Here is an 18,394-nt window from a genome sequence, read left to right as displayed (position 1 = left end):
CAATTTCATTTCACTCGCGGGAATGGCCGCTGTTCCAATCGTGGAGTCTGCGCCAGTGCCCGGGAGTGTCGCTAGCTGATGGAAGAGCTGCTATTTCAGTTGGTTGCGCAGTATGTAACAGTGGCGCTTCTGGGGAATGCCGATGTTTGCTGGAAGAGCCGACACCGATCACTCTTTGGTGGTACTTTTGACTCGACTGCGGGCCGCGTGCTTTGCCATGGGCTCTCCAGGTTCGAAAAGCATTTGGCGCTCATTCACTGCAGCGTTCAAGAGGGAGGCCGTCATTTACGCTGAAGAAACCAACTGCGCGGCGGGCCGCAAGTTCGACGTTTCTGAACGCTTGGTGCGGGAGTGGCGGAAGCAGCGAGACAATTTTCGATTGCGACTCCAAGCGAAGAGGTTTCCGCGGGCCGAAGTCTGGACGCTTTCTGGAGCTGGAGGTCAAGCTTGCAGCGTATGTCACCGAAATACGTGATCTGTCCCTTCCCGTGACATGCGAAATGATCACGCAACAAGGCCGGGTCTCTGCTGTGGCAGCTGGAATACTCCGAACAGACTTCAAAGCCAGCAGGGCTTGGGCTTCGAAATTTATGAAGAGGGCTGGCTTCTCTCTTCATTGGCGTACTAGTGTATGCCAGAAGCTGCCTGCTGCTTACGAGGAGAAAGTTCTCGCCTTCCGTAGGCACTACCTCAAGCTCCGTGACTCACGGCGATACCTGCTCGGCCAAATCGGCAATGCGGACCAGACTCCCGTCTACTTCGACATGACGAGCAACACAACAGTGAGGGGAGCTCGCGAGGTTAAGCTTCTAACGACAGGAAACGAGAAACTTCGGTTCGCTGTTATGCTATCATGCTTGGCAGATGGCACAAAGCTCCGACGGTACATCGTCTTCAAAAGAAAAACTATGCAAAAAAAAATGTTCCCGAAAGGTGTGAGTGAACGAAAAATGCTTTATGACGGACGGCTTCGTTATTGATTGGTACCGTCGGGTGTGGCTTTTGAGGCCAGGGGCATCCCTCAAAAATCTCAATCCGAACCTCCTCGTGCTGGACTCATTTCGCGGCCACCTTGCCGCGAAAGTGAAGGCAGAGCTCCGAAAAGAAGATACAGATATGCTGGTGATTCCCGGCGTTCTGACGGGGCAGCTGCAGGCGCTAGACGTTGGCATTAACAAGCCATTCAAGGACTTGCTCCGGCGTGAGTACAACGAGTGGCTGGCGGCAGAAGGGTGGGAACTTACGCCAACGGGGCGCGTGAAGAGAGCCTCCGTGGCGGCTGTGTGCGGGTGGGTGATTTCCGCTTGGGCGGCCGTTCCACGCGATGTCGTGGTGCGGTCATTTAGGAAGTGCGGGCTTTCCATGGAGGACGATGTGCTGTGGGATCGCAGCGGCGACGACGACAGCAGTACCGCTGAAGACTCAAGTGAGGATGAATAGCCCATCTATGCAATAAATTTTCGTTTTTGAAGCACTCCACTGGTGTTTTTTTTTTTTTCGGACGCGATTTGGGGGGATCGACTTACAATCGTGTAAATACGGTAAATGACCACTTTGTGCCAGCTTGATGATTGGACAGAGTAAATATACTGGAAATTGCGTCAAGTTTGTCAAGTTTTTGTGTTTTATGTTACATTAACAAAACCACCTTGTTTGCCCTAGATAAAAACTGTAAATCAAGTGAAACAAAAACACGCCACCAGAGGCACTGGCTACTTTTTGCATCGAAGGACTTTGCGCCCCTGTAAACATAATACGACCTAGCACTAAACACTTATGGCTACTCTATATCTGGGAGTGGCTTTGTGGAATCCATCCGATCGAGCCATTATACTGTGTGTTCGTTTTGGTCCCAAAGAAGGATGCGTTCGGTTCACATTTAGCAGGCAGTGGGCATCGTCAGCTTGCGGAGGATCTCCGGGCGGCTTTGAAGAGGATTTGTTGGGAGAGGGGTAAGTCCCGCTGTCCAAACATATTTGAGTGAACTCTGCGCAAAGGTGTGCGCCAGCCATAGGTAGGCAACTCATACTGGGCTCACCTGGGCTCATTTCAGATCTGAGTCGTGAATGAGTCCGCACCCAAGTTCAGGTCATGAGTCATACGAGTCCGGGGTCACATTCAGATCATTGTCAGTCCGGTCGAGTTTCCTGCGCACTCGTAATACTTAAGCTTTAATCAAGATGATGCAAAGCAATTTCATTGTGTCCTGATATGCTGTGGCTCTTGTACTATAGGTTATTGAAGCACGAATGTCATACTCCGTCTGGACGCACGGTCGGAAGGCTAGACCTTATCTGGAAGAAAGGAATTCGTACATGCGAATGTCGAAACTAAATGCGAGTTCATTATTCTGCGCCATACCGTAGTAATGGAAACGCGAAAATTAGCCTTGCATTTATAGCGTGGCACTAGACCGACCAAGCGCTGATCCAAGTGGAGAAAAACTTGGAAGACAAGCACGAGCAAATATTTATTGCGCCCATACGCATACTTCTGTTCCTCAATGACTGGCATATCTTTAAATTTGCATGGTAGGGCGCAAATTGGCCGAAAGAAGGAAAGCGATGTGAAAGGTGCGGGACGGTCAATGGCAGGTTTTTTGTTTTGGTTAGGGATCAATTGAATGAGAACAAGATTCGAGTAAGAGCCTTTTTTGTTAATTTGTTTTGGTCCCAAGGATGATACTTTCGTCAAAGTAGAGCGGCTGTTAGGACTAGTGCTGCCTTCAAAGAGAGGCAAAATTTCCGGCACCCAGTTTGAAGCTCAGCGGCGGTGCAAGCAAAGAAGTCGGAAAATTTTGTAGGAATTATGATCAATGCGCAAGTTTATGCATCAACACAAAAGTAATTTTCATTACTTTTGGGAAGTAATGTCATTTCTTTGAGATCTGTAATTTAATATAAGTACTAAGATTTTTAGGAAAGTAATTAGTAATGCAGTTGAATTTTCAATTGTAATTTTGCCATGTATGAACCACGCTGACAGCCGACGGGCAGCGGCATTTGCCCCTCAAAGGCGGATGCACACGAGCCTCCGCCAATAGGCGCGCACTTCAGGTATAGTGAACTAGAATAAGTATTCTAGTGGTGCGAACGGCGACGCCCAGTCACGCCGCGAGCTGGCGCCACTGCAACCTTTTCTAGCAAAGGTTTCAATGCATTCCGGCTATTATCTGGCATATACCGATGTTTCTGTGCGCTTATTTAGTACGAAACGGCGATTCCTTCCTTATGGAGATTTATTTGGAGCTGCACCTACGTTAGAACGCGTTAAATTCGAAATTGAGCTTGCCTTCACGGCTGCACTAGCTGCGGAAGTGCTCACCCCTTGTAATTTACTGGCGTTAGCTGCGGCTGATATCGGACGAGTGATCGCACACTACAAAGCATCCTGGCCACGGCAGGTGCTACAGGCAGTGCATTCTGTCCAGCCGTGCAGGACCCGCTTTCTTAGAGGGCAAACTCAAGTATCAGCGAGAAACTTGGCAATTGCAAAGCTGCTCTCAAGAGCAGCTTTGAGATGTTACGTTTTTTTTTTTAGACAGGTAGTGATCACAAACAAAACGTACGTTTTCGGACCTAGCCACCCGGGGATTTTTAGTGGTGTCATATTAGTGCTCTCTTTTCAAGGAACATCTGTTATAGACCATTTCTACAAGCTACGCACCAACATTATTTTCATTTGTGATGATCATGCACAACATGCAAAAAATACGAGGAGGGCAATGAAGTTGTGTTTAAGCACACGGCAAGGTTTCACGCCGGCAAATTTTATTAGCATTGCACAAAAGCCAAGAACAACAGGGCAAGACCCAACGTTATCAGTTAACAATGCTTCAATTTCTTTTCCTAGAGTGAAACTAAAGATCGCATGATCTAAGAGCATCTACTCAACTTCAGGTGCTTTGAAGCCTGACGCCTATCATTGCTTTGATTAATACTCTTTGTGAAAAAGTGCATGCGAGTGGTTACGTAGAAAGCAGTCATTTCTGCTGCAACATTTTGACAGTGGTCCGCGCACCCAAGGCTGTAATTTCGCTTAGCTGTTAATGTACTCAGCACATCCAAAATGCTGTCTGAATGCAGCTCGTTTAAGCTGAAACATGCTGTAAAGGCATTCTCAAGGTCAGCCACAAACTGATACAGCACACTTGCAGGGTACAAAAGGCCCCCGTTGTCCTTAAGGAGAGTGAATTGAGCTAAATTTAATACCTCCGACTTTTCTTTGCTAATCAATAGATTGAGGCATTCCTCACATTTAGTCCTGAGGATACATTTTCTGTCTACATAGCCAGCCATATAAAATATGTCTGCTGTCGCTTGATGCCACAGCACACGATGTATGGTCGGACTCTGCACTGAGCATTAAAGTATCTGCAGCATCAATATTGCCCACATCAAGACACATATCAACAAGCTGCTGCTTGCCAGAAGGACCGCTGTGCTGACTGGCATCAGGGCCTAAGAGGGAACTGAGTATTGCAGGCTCACAATTTCCTTTCGCAACCGAGTGAACAAGATTACTGAACGATAGGCAGTTTACAGCAACAACAAACTGCTGTGGCGTCGGATGGGCATTGCATCCACATGACTGCCGCACTATACCAAAAAGGTGCTCAATTGGGTCCTGGCTTGTCCGGCTCGTTAGCAGGTATTTAAAACCTACGACTTCACAAAGGTATTTCAGCAGTGACAATACACTTGAGACAGTAACTCGGAGCCCTGTTGCAGTGGTCTGGCTCAGGAAGCCACGCTGTCCTTTTGTGTGACGTTCCCAGTTGTCCAGCAGTACCAGCATGTTCTTCAGTTTGTCCGCAGGTGGTGATGAAAGTCTCAATGCTTCGGCAGGAAACCGGGAAGTCATTATCAAGATGAGGTCACGGATGATCCTGCATAATTAAGACGACATAAATACAATTTTGACTGTGCAATAAAGGTGATTCAGCTAACTAGTTGTCATCACATTTTTAATATGAATTACTAGTGCTATATCATTGGAGTACTTACTCAAAGAAATGTAGTGTTGCTGCAATATCACCGCACCGTTCTTCAATCTTTTCCCGGTAGAGCTGCAGGCCCTTGACAACTTTGTCACTGAATAGCTGGAAAGCTAAAGAAACCCGCATCTTTTCGAAGTTGTTCGGTTTAGTGTGGCTGGTGGTGATGCCGTGTAGTGCCTGGAGTGTCACGTTGTTCCCATCCATTGCCACGGCTCTACGTACAGTTTGCAAGGAGACCTGTAATGAACAAAAAATATTCCGCCTTGGTTGGCATATGCATCAGTAAATGAAAGGAGCATTATTTATGTTGGGATGTATTTGGATTGTAATGTACACAGTAGAAAACTCACCCGCCCTTCTGGCACCAAGTACTCATGGCTAAGCAGGCCGTTGCGCAAGCACTTGATTAAATGAGGGAAGTCTGAAAGGAAATGGAGCCGTCGCTTCAAATCCACGGGATGGGGCGCACTACACTTAGTGCCGGTCAGAGATGCTCTGATGCCCATTAAGGCCCACATCTTCCGGTTCCATGTCGCACCGTCCGACGTTATGAAGTCGACCTTGAGGCCTGCTTTCTCTGTCAGTATGACAGCCTCAACCATAATCTTTGTGAGCAGGGTCCCTTTGATGTTGCCTTTTGTTGCGAAAGCCGCCAGGACCTGTGTCCATTTTCCCACGAATGGAACAAACATTATCACCATGCCATGGTCACTTGCATTGTGCTTGTCTTCATCAGAAGTAAATGGACCAAGGTCCACAAAGCCATCTATGTGGCCAGCAGAGCTTACGGAGAGATGTTCAGATAGCTTCATCTCATCCACAATGAGACCTCCATGTAGATGGAATTCATCCATGGTGCTAGTAGCTTGTTTCAGCACATCAAAAACTTTTGTATTGAATCCAAAGCCTGCCTTGTAGCAACTGAGATACTTGCGAAGAGTTGTTTTAGAGGGTAATGCAAGCATGTTCTCTTTTCGCATGTGCTCATAGAGCTTTGCACTCCTCATTTTCATCACTATGCACTCCAAAACCCACTGTGGCGAGTACTTCATGCCTTTCGGACTCTTGCGTGATGACGCTTCAAATACGTGGTGTACCGCTTCGCGCTGTTTCGGAGGAAGCTTAGCGACTCTGGCATCAAAATCTTCCTTGGCAATCTTTTTGTTTTTTGCCGCCATCGCGACAAGCCTCTCTTCCATGGAGGTGGTGCGTTTTCTCAGACGAGCTGTTCTTTCCTTTTCCAGCTTGAGCCGCAATGCACACGCTCTCTTCACTGACAGATTGGCTCTGGTGCGTGCCGTCTGTGACTTTCTTGTAAGGAGCAACTTTCGAAGGCCCTTGCATTCAGCGCAAGGAGTTCCTGCAAATTCAAATATTTGCCATAAGAATCACATAGCGCAGTTGTACTTAAAAAAAAGGCTAAGAAGCCGAGCTTACCTCCTTGATTCACTTTTCCTTGACATTTTGTGCTGAAAATGCCACGCCCACTCACAATGCTTGCCGCCCGTAGTTTATCTGTCAAACGCTCCGTTATTTGACTGAAGTCTGTGTCCAGCATGGCTCCCTTCCAGACACAAATTCCCTCTGTCTCTCGCAGCACATTGTCCGCTTCTGCCAGCGAACACACGACAGTGTCACTACATAACGCACCTCTAACGAATACTTGTGCGCGCACTTCATCTCCGGTGGCAGCAAACAAAGCAACCTTGTCATGTACAACCTCAAGCCTAGGGCTTGTTTCTATGCTTGTTGTCGCAAAGCCAAGAGGCACCATCGTACATAAATCGGCACCAGTACTCAGGGGAAACTTCTAAACTACGAAGTGCACCAGTCGTGAACGCTTCAGTTCCCGATGAGTCCACAATTTCATTGTCGTCGTTCGCTGCGCTACTGACAGAATCCTGGCGCTTCTTCTTAGTTGTTGACACGCTTGCTGGAGCTGGTCTTTTCCGCTGAGTCCTTGCTCTCACGGGCTTCACGGAAAGATAGGCCGGGCGGCATTTTCCTTGTTGGCGTTCCACAACCCCTCTCGCAACGGCGCCTCTCCTCCTCCTGTACTCTCCTCGCCCTCTTTTTTCTCCTTTCCTTCTATTTTCTCCTTTCCTCCGCCTCCTCGCCTAGTTGTTCTCCTCTTTCACAGCCGTTCCGTTCTTCGCTCCGTTCCTTTCTTTGCTAGGCAAATTTCTGCAGCCGCTGCAGAGAAAGCGATTCGGGGACGTATTTTCGCCTTCGGAACGCGTTCGAATCGTGGTGCAGCGTCTTGTGTGCGCTTGTTTTGGAGCGAAAACGCGGCTCTGCGCCCATTTATGCAGCCACAGAGCCCAGTTCATTAACCGCCGCAGAGAAAGCGATTCGGGGACGTATTTTCGCCTTCGGAACGCGTTTGAATCGTGGTCCAACGCGCAATAACGCGAGACAAACTACCCATAGTCAAGTATTAGGGCCAAGCATACACCACGCGACAGAAAAAAACATAGGTCGCGTAGAGAAAGCTATTGCGGACGTACTTACGCCCGCGAAATCTCGCCGTGAGCACTTACGCTCACCGACTGCAGTCAAAGAGCGAGGCAAATCCACTTTGTGCACAAATGTGGGCGTAAACCAACAAACGCTAAAACATAGGGCACGTAATTCAGTTGACATTCCGACTGCGTTTCACTCATGCATATACATATGTCTTTTTTCAGAAGACCAATTAAGCGTTCCTTCACTGCAAAGTCATAAGAGTTGGCTCCTCCTAGAAGCCGCTTGGCGTGAAGGGTAGCTTCCAGGGTTTGCGTCGCCAAGCTGTTTCTAGTCTTTGTTTTCATCAGGTTGATCAGAGAGAAAACTCTGTTGCACTGCAGTGCGGCGAACAGGGAAGCTTGTAGAGGCAAAGCCTTATTTCAGGGCGCCCGTGTGCCTCATTGAGTCTTAAGAGCTCTTCTCTGCAGCGCTTCCCTCATCATCCCTGTACAGTCCGTGCATTTGATTCACCATGTAAATAGAATAAATATATTGTTGTCCCCCAATGTCTTCCTGAGTCCCGTCATCCTCGTACCTCCACCCTGCCCGACCCCGCTACCTCGATCCCATCAATGCTTTCCGCACGTGCAGATGGCGCATTGGTAGACTCTCAAAATCAAGGTGGTCAAGAACGGGTGAATAAGGAGCCTATTCACACGGAAAAATTAAAATGACCCATACAGAAAGTAAAATTTCCCTACATTACAACAATAATCTATTTTTCCCCTAAACGTTTAAATTCTCTAGATATAAGAGAAAATCCCTAGGGTTGGCAGGCCTGCGCCGAAGGCTCGGAAGAGCTGGCGCAGTGTAAACGGAAAGAGGAGTGGGCGGGGGGGAGAGGAGGAGGGGCCGGAGCAGCGAGGAGGGTTATGGAACGCCAACGAGGACTCGCGTGCCGTCGGCTCGCGCGCGCCTCGGTACTGCAGTAAACAAGGCAGCTGAGGCGTGCTTTTTGAGAGCTGTAGAGAAGTTGGCGTTACGACCACTGAGGGTGAACAAAATTGAAAATTAACTTTGAGAGGTTTTTTACGGCACCACGGGTGTTCTTACCCAACAAAAATCCGTCCGTCGCCGTCCTGTTTTAAGCGATGCAAAATCTTGAATTGCATGACTGTGTTCGAAAAGTGTGGAAATGACGGGGCGCTTACATCGCACCACAGTGCAAGTTTATCGCCAAACAGAGCGGCTGCCAGTGATTAGTTGACCACAACAGCGCGTTTTCCGGAAAGGCGATGCTGCTGTGATCACCCTTGAGATTACTCAGACACGAACGTCACATGATTCATTTCACATATTTTTTTTAATCGAAATACATCATTATGCTAAGTAAAGCAGTTTTCGGATAGGCAGCACAACGACCTTCACCTCAACCAACGACAGCGGTGGGTCACGTATGTGGCACAGTTATGGCGTCGAACATTTAGCCATGACCTTCAGTTGATCTTTGACATTGGGGTGCCCTTTGGGTTGACCTTAAGAGCACCCGATGGGGTGATGTGAAGCCACGTGATGGGTAACAATGCGCGCAGAAGCTTCCCGCTGAATTCCAGGGTTATTCAAGTTAAGGCACTGCCAACTTTCCCCCTGAAAATTGCTGCTCGTGGTTTGGTTATTGGTGCTGAGGGGGAAAAAAGCGCGGGAAAGACCTTCCGCGCGACCGGCCGCCTCGCCATTAGGTGTCAGTCGAGTTCGTTCGCGTGCGCGGGGCCGCCATATTGCTGACCTGGCCCGAGAAAGCGGCGCCGCTGCACAGACAGCGACTGGGGACGTATCTGCGCGCGGCCAACAAGGTCGAATCGTAGTCTATGCGGTTATTTCGAGCAAAAAAGCGATTCTGCGCGCCATAGCACAAGAAACTGCGAACTATTTGTGCTCCCTCGTGTGCAGCGCTGTATGAAACTCGCGTATTGCGCGCAATTCGAGCAAAAACGCGATTCTGCGCGCCATAATGCGAGACACTGCAAACTACCGGTGCTCCCTCGCGTGCATCGCTGTATCAAATTGCGCCCGAGCTCGGAAACTCGAAATTGCGCTCGGAAACTCGGACTGCTCCATACCCTATACTACAACATGCCCGATATCAGTGTTGCTGCATTGGCCAGTTGGTTTTTCCCAGTTGTCGGCTAAAAATTTCCCATTTTTCCCCAAATATATTTTTCTAATATATAGTAATTTTAGAGGAAAAAAATAGAGCGCGAACATAGCAGCAAATTTTTAGTACATCGGGCTCTTTTTTGTGGTCTAATACCTTGCTTTACAACCCGGCTCGTGTGGCCTCTTTGTACGCTGTATATGAGTGCAAGGCTCGTATAGCGTCATGGCACATCAAGACTGGAACCTGCCCAGCTGACCTGCAGTGGATGTGTGGACCCATACTTCCTTCCGCGGGACACTCGAGAAGATTTTGCCGCATGCTACGCTCGGAATGGTGTCGGCAAGCCCGCTTTTTGAAGGACTGCCTACGTATTGCCTGTGGCAAGGAAGGTGATAACCGGCGTCAAGCACGAGCTTTTAGAGACTGGACGAAGACAGCGGACCAGACCATCGAGTTCCTGTGGGCTTCTGTACGTCCCCAACTCCCGAAGAAGAAACGGGTTGTAAATGCCGGCCAGGACGTCCTTTTGCTTGGAGATGCCCAGATTCCGCAGCAGCACAGGGAATTGCTCAAGCTTGGCCCAGTGCTGTCTCCGCCGGAAAAGGTGGCTCTGGTGAAGAACATTACCCGCCGCGTCACCGAGGAAGACCCGCCATCGCTGTGTAGTGGAGTGCGTCGACGCATTGACAAAAACTGTAGGTAGGCCACGGAACTCCAAGGTCCTACGACCTTTGGTTACGTTCCTCAATAAGAATGAATTGCGCCTTATGGTGTCGGATAAGGAAGGATTTTTCGTTGTGCTCCCCGAGACATCATACCCGCAGGAAGCAAAAGCGGCAATTGATAAGAACTTCAAACAGGTTAAGGTGAAGTGTGAACGAGTAATGGACCGTGCAGTCGAAATGCTAACGGAGTGTAACCTCCTCTCGCTTGCTTCTAGTGTAAAGAAAGCTCCAGCTCCAAGTCTTGAATTGTTTTTTGCCGCAAAAACTCACAAACCGAATATCCCCTTTCGCACAATTGTGTCCGAGCGCCACACTTGGCAACACGCAGTATCCGGCTATCTACAAAAGAACCTCAATGCCTTAGAAGTAGTCGACCCCTATGCGGTTCCTGACTCACAGGCGATTGTCCGGTACCTCCAAGATAGCAACCCAGGAACCTGTTTCGGATTCAGCATTGATGTTGAAGATTTGTATTATTCCCTACCTCATGACAAGCTCTTGTCCACCGTGAAGGAATGCACACACTTAAGAACGATGAAGTAGCATTTACTGGTCGCAGCGGTATCACAGTAGAAGCCTTTTTAGAACTGCTTTCTTTTTACCTGTGTTCAACTTTTTTGTGGAATGGCGCGGGACAATTTTCTTGCAAAGACAGGGCGTGTGTATTGGTTCTCGTGTAGCCCCGATACTCAGGAGCATTTTTCTTGCAAAAGTAGACGTAGCGATCAAGGAAAATCTTGACGGTCTTGCTTTTAAGATCTGGAGATATGTAGATGACTTTCTAATACTAATGAAAAAGGGAGGGCACGCTAGGCGCGCGGTTGATGTGTTGAAAGTAGTAAAGATAGGTTCGTTCTTCTTGGTCGTGGTGAGATTTCGTATAACTCGTATACCGGGCTCCACCACCGGGTGCCCCACCGTCCGAGACGAGACGGTATAACAGACGAGATCCGGCAAAACTTGACTGAAGGAAGGAAAACTGAAACTTTATACAGGAATTCACATATTTACAACAGAATAAACGGCAAGCATGATTACATGGAACTGGCTAAGGGAAAATCTTCCCTCCTTGGCATCGCCAAAGATGCAAGGGATCTAAATCTAGCTCAGAACCCCTTTTCCCGGCTCCGGACCTGGTTTTTAAAGACCTAGGAGACTGGCCCACCCCTTGCATCACCCAATCACAAACAACTAACACCTGATTGGTTCAAAAACTGTATGGCACGCCTTCCCGCTTCGGCAAGGTTCAAAACCCTTTCCCTAAAATGCCCAACACGAAAAGAACATCAAAATAGCTATACGAACATGGCATTCCGGGAATAGACACTCGAAATGATTGGCCCACCAGGTTTAGGTGGCACGCCCCATGCCTTCACAGTATTGCTCACACTCTCGCCCCCAGAAGAAAAAGCAAAAACAACCTCCCATTGTGCCCGCAGGCGCAATCGTTTTCCTTTGACTCTCGTCCGGCCCGCAGCTGTTCCGCACTTAGTCCTGTCATCGGACCACAGCGGGGCGCCTCTCGTGCGCATACGCGGCTTAGCTTGCCGCTGTTACGGACGAGGCGCGACAACATTCCGGGAGGGTCCAAACAACTGGGAGTCGTCTCTCGACAGATGCTTCAAGGAGGCGCCGGCGTGTCCGCGGTGCCACTAATGCACGCGGCGGCGTCAACGAGGGATCCGCATCTGTTGTTTACGGGGGTTAAAATGGACGTCCGCCGCCCGGGACAATTCCCCGAAACCGACGTCCCCATTAGCTCACGGCACGGGACCCCCCCGCGAGACGCAACGACAGTGTGTCGGGTGCCGGCAAGGGCGGCGGGCCGCGGCGCCGCGAGCCATCGGCGATGGACGCGGCTGTGTTTGTTTAAGGCGAGCAGCTAAATGCTCCCGCCTCGGAAAGAGACCCCGTTTTCCCGTAATGAAACCTTCTGCGCGAGGGCAGCGTCGGCCTTTCGGTCCCCGCGCAGCGTTGTGCAGCGCAGGTGCCTGACCTTCGAAGCCGAGTGGGCCCCCATTAGGGCTGTTCATCACTGCCGCAGAGACAGCAGGAACCATAATGTGCCGGAAGTGGCGAGAGTGTGTTGGGGACGCGTCCTGGCAGCCCACGGACTGGGCGCGTGATCGACCTCACAGTGATTCAACGCAGCTGCCCATTCGATCCCTTCACACGCCCCCCCTAAGATTCTACCAGGGGCCCAAATGGCACCCTGTAGAATTATAACACAACGAGGGATCCCTTTTCGCCTATAAAATCGCTCTGAGGGCGACCTAAGTAGTGGGGATACTACTGCAAACACATCGCAACGCTGCAAACAAATTGCGACACTGCAAACAAATTGCGACACTGCAAACACATTGTGACACTGCAAACACACTGTGACACTGCAAACACATTGCGACACTGCAAACAAATTGCGACACTGCAAACACATTGTGACACTGCAAACACATTGTGACACTGCGAACACATTGCGACACTGCAAACACCCAAACGAGCGGATTACACCGCAGTTCCAGTTACTGCCACAGCACACGTCACTGGGTTTGCTCTTTGGTACACATGTCCTCTCTTCCTTGCCCCCCGGCGTGATCATTGCTGTCTGCCTCCCAGCTGTCGTTCGGCAACCTAGACAGCGCGTCAGCGTTACCGTGAGCGCTCCCTTTCCTGTGTTTTATTGACACATTATATCTCTGTAGGGCAAGTGCCCAACGCGTCAGCTTCGCTCCCTGAGGCGTGGTGAGAGTAAGAAAGGAGAGGGGGTTGTGGTCAGACACCACAGTAACCTGAGCGCCGAACAACCAGAGGTCGAACTTCCCCAGCCCCCAGATGACTGCAAACGCCTCTCTTTCTATGGTTGACCATCGAGCCTGCGTTGGAGAAAATCTGCAACTCGCGAACGCAATTGGCCGCTCGGAGCCATCCGCGGCACACTGGGAGAGACAGGCTCCCGCCGCAACCGCTGAGGCGTCCGTGTACAGCCAAAACGGCTTGCCAGCATCGGGCGTCCCGAGAGCCGCAGCTTCACAGAGTGCCGCCTTGAGTCGCTGAAACGCACTTTCAGCTTCCGCGGGCCACGGAATTTTGTTAGGAATCCTTTTCCCCGTTAGCTCTGTCAGCGGCGCTGCCACCTCCGCATAGTTGGGCACATAGCCCCGGTAATAACCGCACAGCCCGAGCACGCTACGGAGCTCTTTCTTCGTTTTCGGTGCCCTCAGTCCCCTAATGGCTTTCAATTTTTCGGGATCGGGTGCGTGATTTCCCGAGCCCACTATGTGTCCCAAGTAACGGATTGACCCTTTCGCCACCTGACACTTTTCCAGCTTAACTTTCAGGTTCGCCCTCTCTAACGCTGCGAAGACGGCGTGCAAGTGTCGTATGTGGTCAGGCAACGCCTCGCTGAACACGGCGATGTCGTCTAAGTACGCACACGCGTAGGCAGAATGCGGGAGTAAAAGCTCGTTCATGGCTCTTTGAAACGTCTGGGCCGCGTTTTTCAGCCCAAACGGCATTACCGTCCACGCAAACTGCCCCCGATGGCAGACAAAAGCGGTGAGTAGCTGAGCCGACTGTGCCAGGGGCACCTGCCAATACCCTCTTCTAAGGTCGAGGAGCGTAATGTACTTAGCCCTTCCTACGCTCAGAATGAGCTCCTGCTGCAACGACATCGGGTAGGCATCTGCCACTGTCCCCGCATTGAGCTTTCTAAAGTCCACACACATTCTCATCGACCCGTCCTTTTTGGGGACACAGACCACGGGATGGGCGTGGGGGCTTTCGCAGGGAAAAATCAGACCCATCTCAAGTAGCTCATCTACTTGCTTGCCCACTTCGCCTTTTAGGCTTGCGGGTATTCGATAAGGGTAACCTGACCTCGGTGTGAAGCCCTCCTCTAAAACGATCCTGTGTTCTCCTATTTTCGCTACTCCCGGCTTGTCGTCGAATAGGCCTCGGTGTTCGGTGAACACTTTGCGAATGAGGCCGCCTTCCTCCGCCTTCAGATGGGCCGTCATGTCCTTGGGGAGGACCGATACTGTAGCCCGCGTTGACACCGATCGAGGCACGTACTCTACTTCGCCAAACGCCCTGTCCTCATCAAATATCACCCCAACTGTCATTACGCGCTTCTGATACGGCCGTAGTTTGCTGGCGTGTACTAATTTTCGGGCACCTCCTGGCATCTGCACGAAGTACGAGTGTTCGCGATACTTTCCGTCAACGCTGCCCGGCCCTTTCCACTGCGGGAACATTTTTCCAGGACGTTGCTCGTCAAACACCAGCACACTGTCTCCTATCTGAAAAGTTTTGTCCTTCGCCCGCCTGTTGTACTGGGTCGCGTACGCGTTCTGCTGCTTCGAGCTCACTAATTGTGCCACCTCCGCTGCATGCTCTAGGCGCCTCTTCAGCTCCCGCATATACTGTGATGGGGACGGCCCCAGCATAGCTGGTACACTTATCTGTCCCGCCCAGCTGCGCTTTAAAACCACCAGCGGACCGGTTGGTTCTCGCCCGTACAGCATCTGGAACGGGGCGACGCCCGTCGTGTCATGTGGTACCTCGCGGTACGCCCATAACAAGAAGGGCACAAACTTGTCCCATTCCTTTCCTTCCTCCTGGATGATATGATACAGCATGTTCTTAAATGTCCGGTTCCAACGTTCGACCGCGCCGTTACTTTCGGGGTGCCCCGGCGTTGAAAACCTTGGCGAGCAGCCTAGCCTCTTCAGAAACTCTTGTGTGAGTTCGGCCGTAAAGTTTGTCCCGCAGTCTGAGGCGACTACTTCCGGAATTCCCGTCCGGCTGAACACCGTCAGGAGCGCGTCACAGGTGGCCTTCGCACTGAGGGAGCGCAAGCACACCACCTCAGGCCATCGTGTGCACAAATCGATGATGCACAACGCGTACCTGTGACCCCTTCCTGAGGGTGGATCCAATGGACCTATAACGTCGACGTTGACCTGTTCGAACGGGTATCGAGGCCTCGTTAGCGGTTCTATCGGCACTCTGTCCGTCTGGCGACGATCCGCCCTTGTCTGGCACCCATGGCAGCTGTTACAGTATGCCCTTACATCCCCTTCAATACCTGGCCAATAAAACGTGTACTTGATTCGCGCCTTAGTTTTCCTGAATCCAAGGTGACCGCCCCAGTTTGATTCATGGGCTAACCTAAGTACTTCTTGACGTCGGGATTTAGGGAGCACCAGCTGCATTACTGGTTGCCCAAGCAAGTTTTCCTTATGGTAGAGGAGACCGTCTACTTCAGTTATGCCACCTTTCCCAGCCCTGGCGTTTTTCCACACTTCTTGCAATGTGGCGTCATTGCGCTGCTCCTCCCTGAAAACCGCCGAAGCGCTGCTTTCCTCGGTTACACTACAAGCTGTGTCTTCGGCGATTAGTGCGCCGCTCTCGCTTGCCCTGCCGACCACCGCGTGCACTTCCGCGTGGGGAGTTACGCCCTCCTTGACTGGTTTCTCTTCTAGCGGCCCGTGTAACTTGTCCCGTTCCACCCCCACGTGGTCTGCCACCTGACCGTCGTTCGCCTCTACTAGCCCCTTCATATCACACTCCTCCCTCAGTGACTCCCATGCTTCCTCCGAAAGCAAACAGTCCGTTCTCGACGCTAGCTTGTCGGTCAGAGCGCATACCACTGGCACCGCTTCTTTAATCTCGGAGAAAATGCCTGCCCCGCGGTTTAACATCAGGGGCACAACTGCAAGCTTAGCCCGTACCTTTTCACCAAAGGCTGACACCAATTCGATGGACCCATGTGGCTCCACCAGTCCCGGGGGTACTATGCTCTCCCGCACCACCGTGATTTCTGCGCCTGTGTCCAGAATTGCATTAATTTGCCTATTCTGACAAGACAGAGTTATCGGTCTTAGTTCGCTTTGTGCGGCCGCTCGTGCCTGTGTCGCCACCCGTGCAGTAAGGCTTTCCCCTTTAGCGTTAAGCGCTTTCGTGGGTGTTCGTCCCGAGCCATGCGGGCATTCGGCCCTCCTGTGACCCATCGACCCACACGAAAAGCACCCTTTATACTTCTGCTTCGTGTCCGGCCTTTGTATTCCTGTCGCCTCCCGTTTGGGTTGGTACGTATCTCGCTTTCCGTCTCGACCATTTGAGCTCTCCCCCTTTTTCTGCTCGTGCTTTTTCACTGCGCTGTTCTTTCCCTGCGCTTCCTCGAACGTCTGCAGTAATGCCGCCAACGTTGGCGCTTTCTTCCATCCCTCACCCTCCTGCAAAGTTACGTATCGAAGGGCGTCCTCAGACAGGGTGTTCTTTAGTTGGTCCGCCACTAGCAACTCAACAATTCCCTCCAACGTTTTCACCCCCCTTTCCTCCACATAGAAATTGAGATAACTCTGCAGGCGAGTCGCAAACGCCCTCCAGCTCTCATTAGGCAGTTTTTTCGATGTTATGAACCTTCTGCGATATTCTCCCGCTGAGAGCTTAAGCTCTTCTAGCACCACTTTCTTCAGGACTTCGTACTCCTTATGCTGCGAAGGTGTCAAGCGCGTCGACAAGAACCGCACCTTATCCACTATTAGCGGAAATACAATTTGGCCCCACTGTTCCTTCGGGACCGCGTAGGCCTCCAGGGTGTGTTCAATCGACTCGAACCAGACAGGCACTTCTGCCTCTGCCGGGAACTTCGGGAGCACTCCCGACAACCATTTCGAGTACCGACAGAACTCCGCTCGCGAGTCGCTTCTCTCCAACGCCGTGGCGTTCTGCTCCAGGCTTACTCCTTTGTTGCTCGCTTGGAATTTTGCAAGTTCAAGCTGGACCTCGAGAGCTCGACGGTGCTCCTCAGCAGCTCTGGCCTCTTCTTTTTTAATTTCCAGAGCCATCTTGCTAATCTGAGCGTCAGACACAGACGAACTGTCCTCCGAAACAACCGTTTCCTCTCCCTCACTCATCGTGCTCGCTTTCCGCCTGTCCGGGTTTAAGTGTGCGAACCGGGTGTTCATGCACTCCCAGACCGCCTATCCAGACAGCAATGCCCCCGCCAAGGTGAAAGGCAAAGAGGACTCACCCACTGATGAGATGCACCTCGCTGGCGTCCGACTTTCGTCGCTGTCGCTGTCTCTCTGTCGCCGCCCGCTTCCCCACGCAGCTTCTCCCGACCGGCTACCGCCTTGCGCTGCTGGTCCACCCTTGGAGTCTCCGCTGCTGGTTCCCTTGGAAGCTGCCGATTCCTGCCTTCAGCTCTTGCTCCTCCTCAGCCGCCGATGCTTGGCCCGTTGCCGGAACGTCGTCTCTTCCTCCTTTGCTATCTCCTGATAACGAAAGGATCCTGCTCGACTGCGCCAGTAAAGATAGGTTCGTTCTTCTTGGTCGTGGTGAGATTTCGTATAACTCGTATACCGGGCTCCACCACCGGGTGCCCCACCGTCCGAGACGAGACGGTATAACAGACGAGATCCGGCAAAACTTGACTGAAGGAAGGAAAACTGAAACTTTATACAGGAATTCACATATTTACAACAGAATAAACGGCAAGCATGATTACATGGAACTGGCTAAGGGAAAATCTTCCCTCCTTGGCATCGCCAAAGATGCAAGGGATCTAAATCTAGCTCAGAACCCCTTTTCCCGGCTCCGGACCTGGTTTTTAAAGACCTAGGAGACTGGCCCACCCCTTGCATCACCCAATCACAAACAACTAACACCTGATTGGTTCAAAAACTGTATGGCACGCCTTCCCGCTTCGGCAAGGTTCAAAACCCTTTCCCTAAAATGCCCAACACGAAAAGAACATCAAAATAGCTATACGAACATGGCATTCCGGGAATAGACACTCGAAATGATTGGCCCACCAGGTTTAGGTGGCACGCCCCATGCCTTCACAGTATTGCTCACACTCTCGCCCCCAGAAGAAAAAGCAAAAACAACCTCCCATTGTGCCCGCAGGCGCAATCGTTTTCCTTTGACTCTCGTCCGGCCCGCAGCTGTTCCGCACTTAGTCCTGTCATCGGACCACAGCGGGGCGCCTCTCGTGCGCATACGCGGCTTAGCTTGCCGCTGTTACGGACGAGGCGCGACAACATTCCGGGAGGGTCCAAA

Source organism: Amblyomma americanum, chromosome 11 (genome assembly GCF_052857255.1).
Source record: "Amblyomma americanum isolate KBUSLIRL-KWMA chromosome 11, ASM5285725v1, whole genome shotgun sequence".
NCBI classification, from domain to species: Eukaryota; Metazoa; Arthropoda; class Arachnida; order Ixodida; family Ixodidae; genus Amblyomma; species Amblyomma americanum.
The sequence above is the reverse complement of the archived record's forward strand: the minus strand, read 5'-3'. Positions refer to the sequence as shown.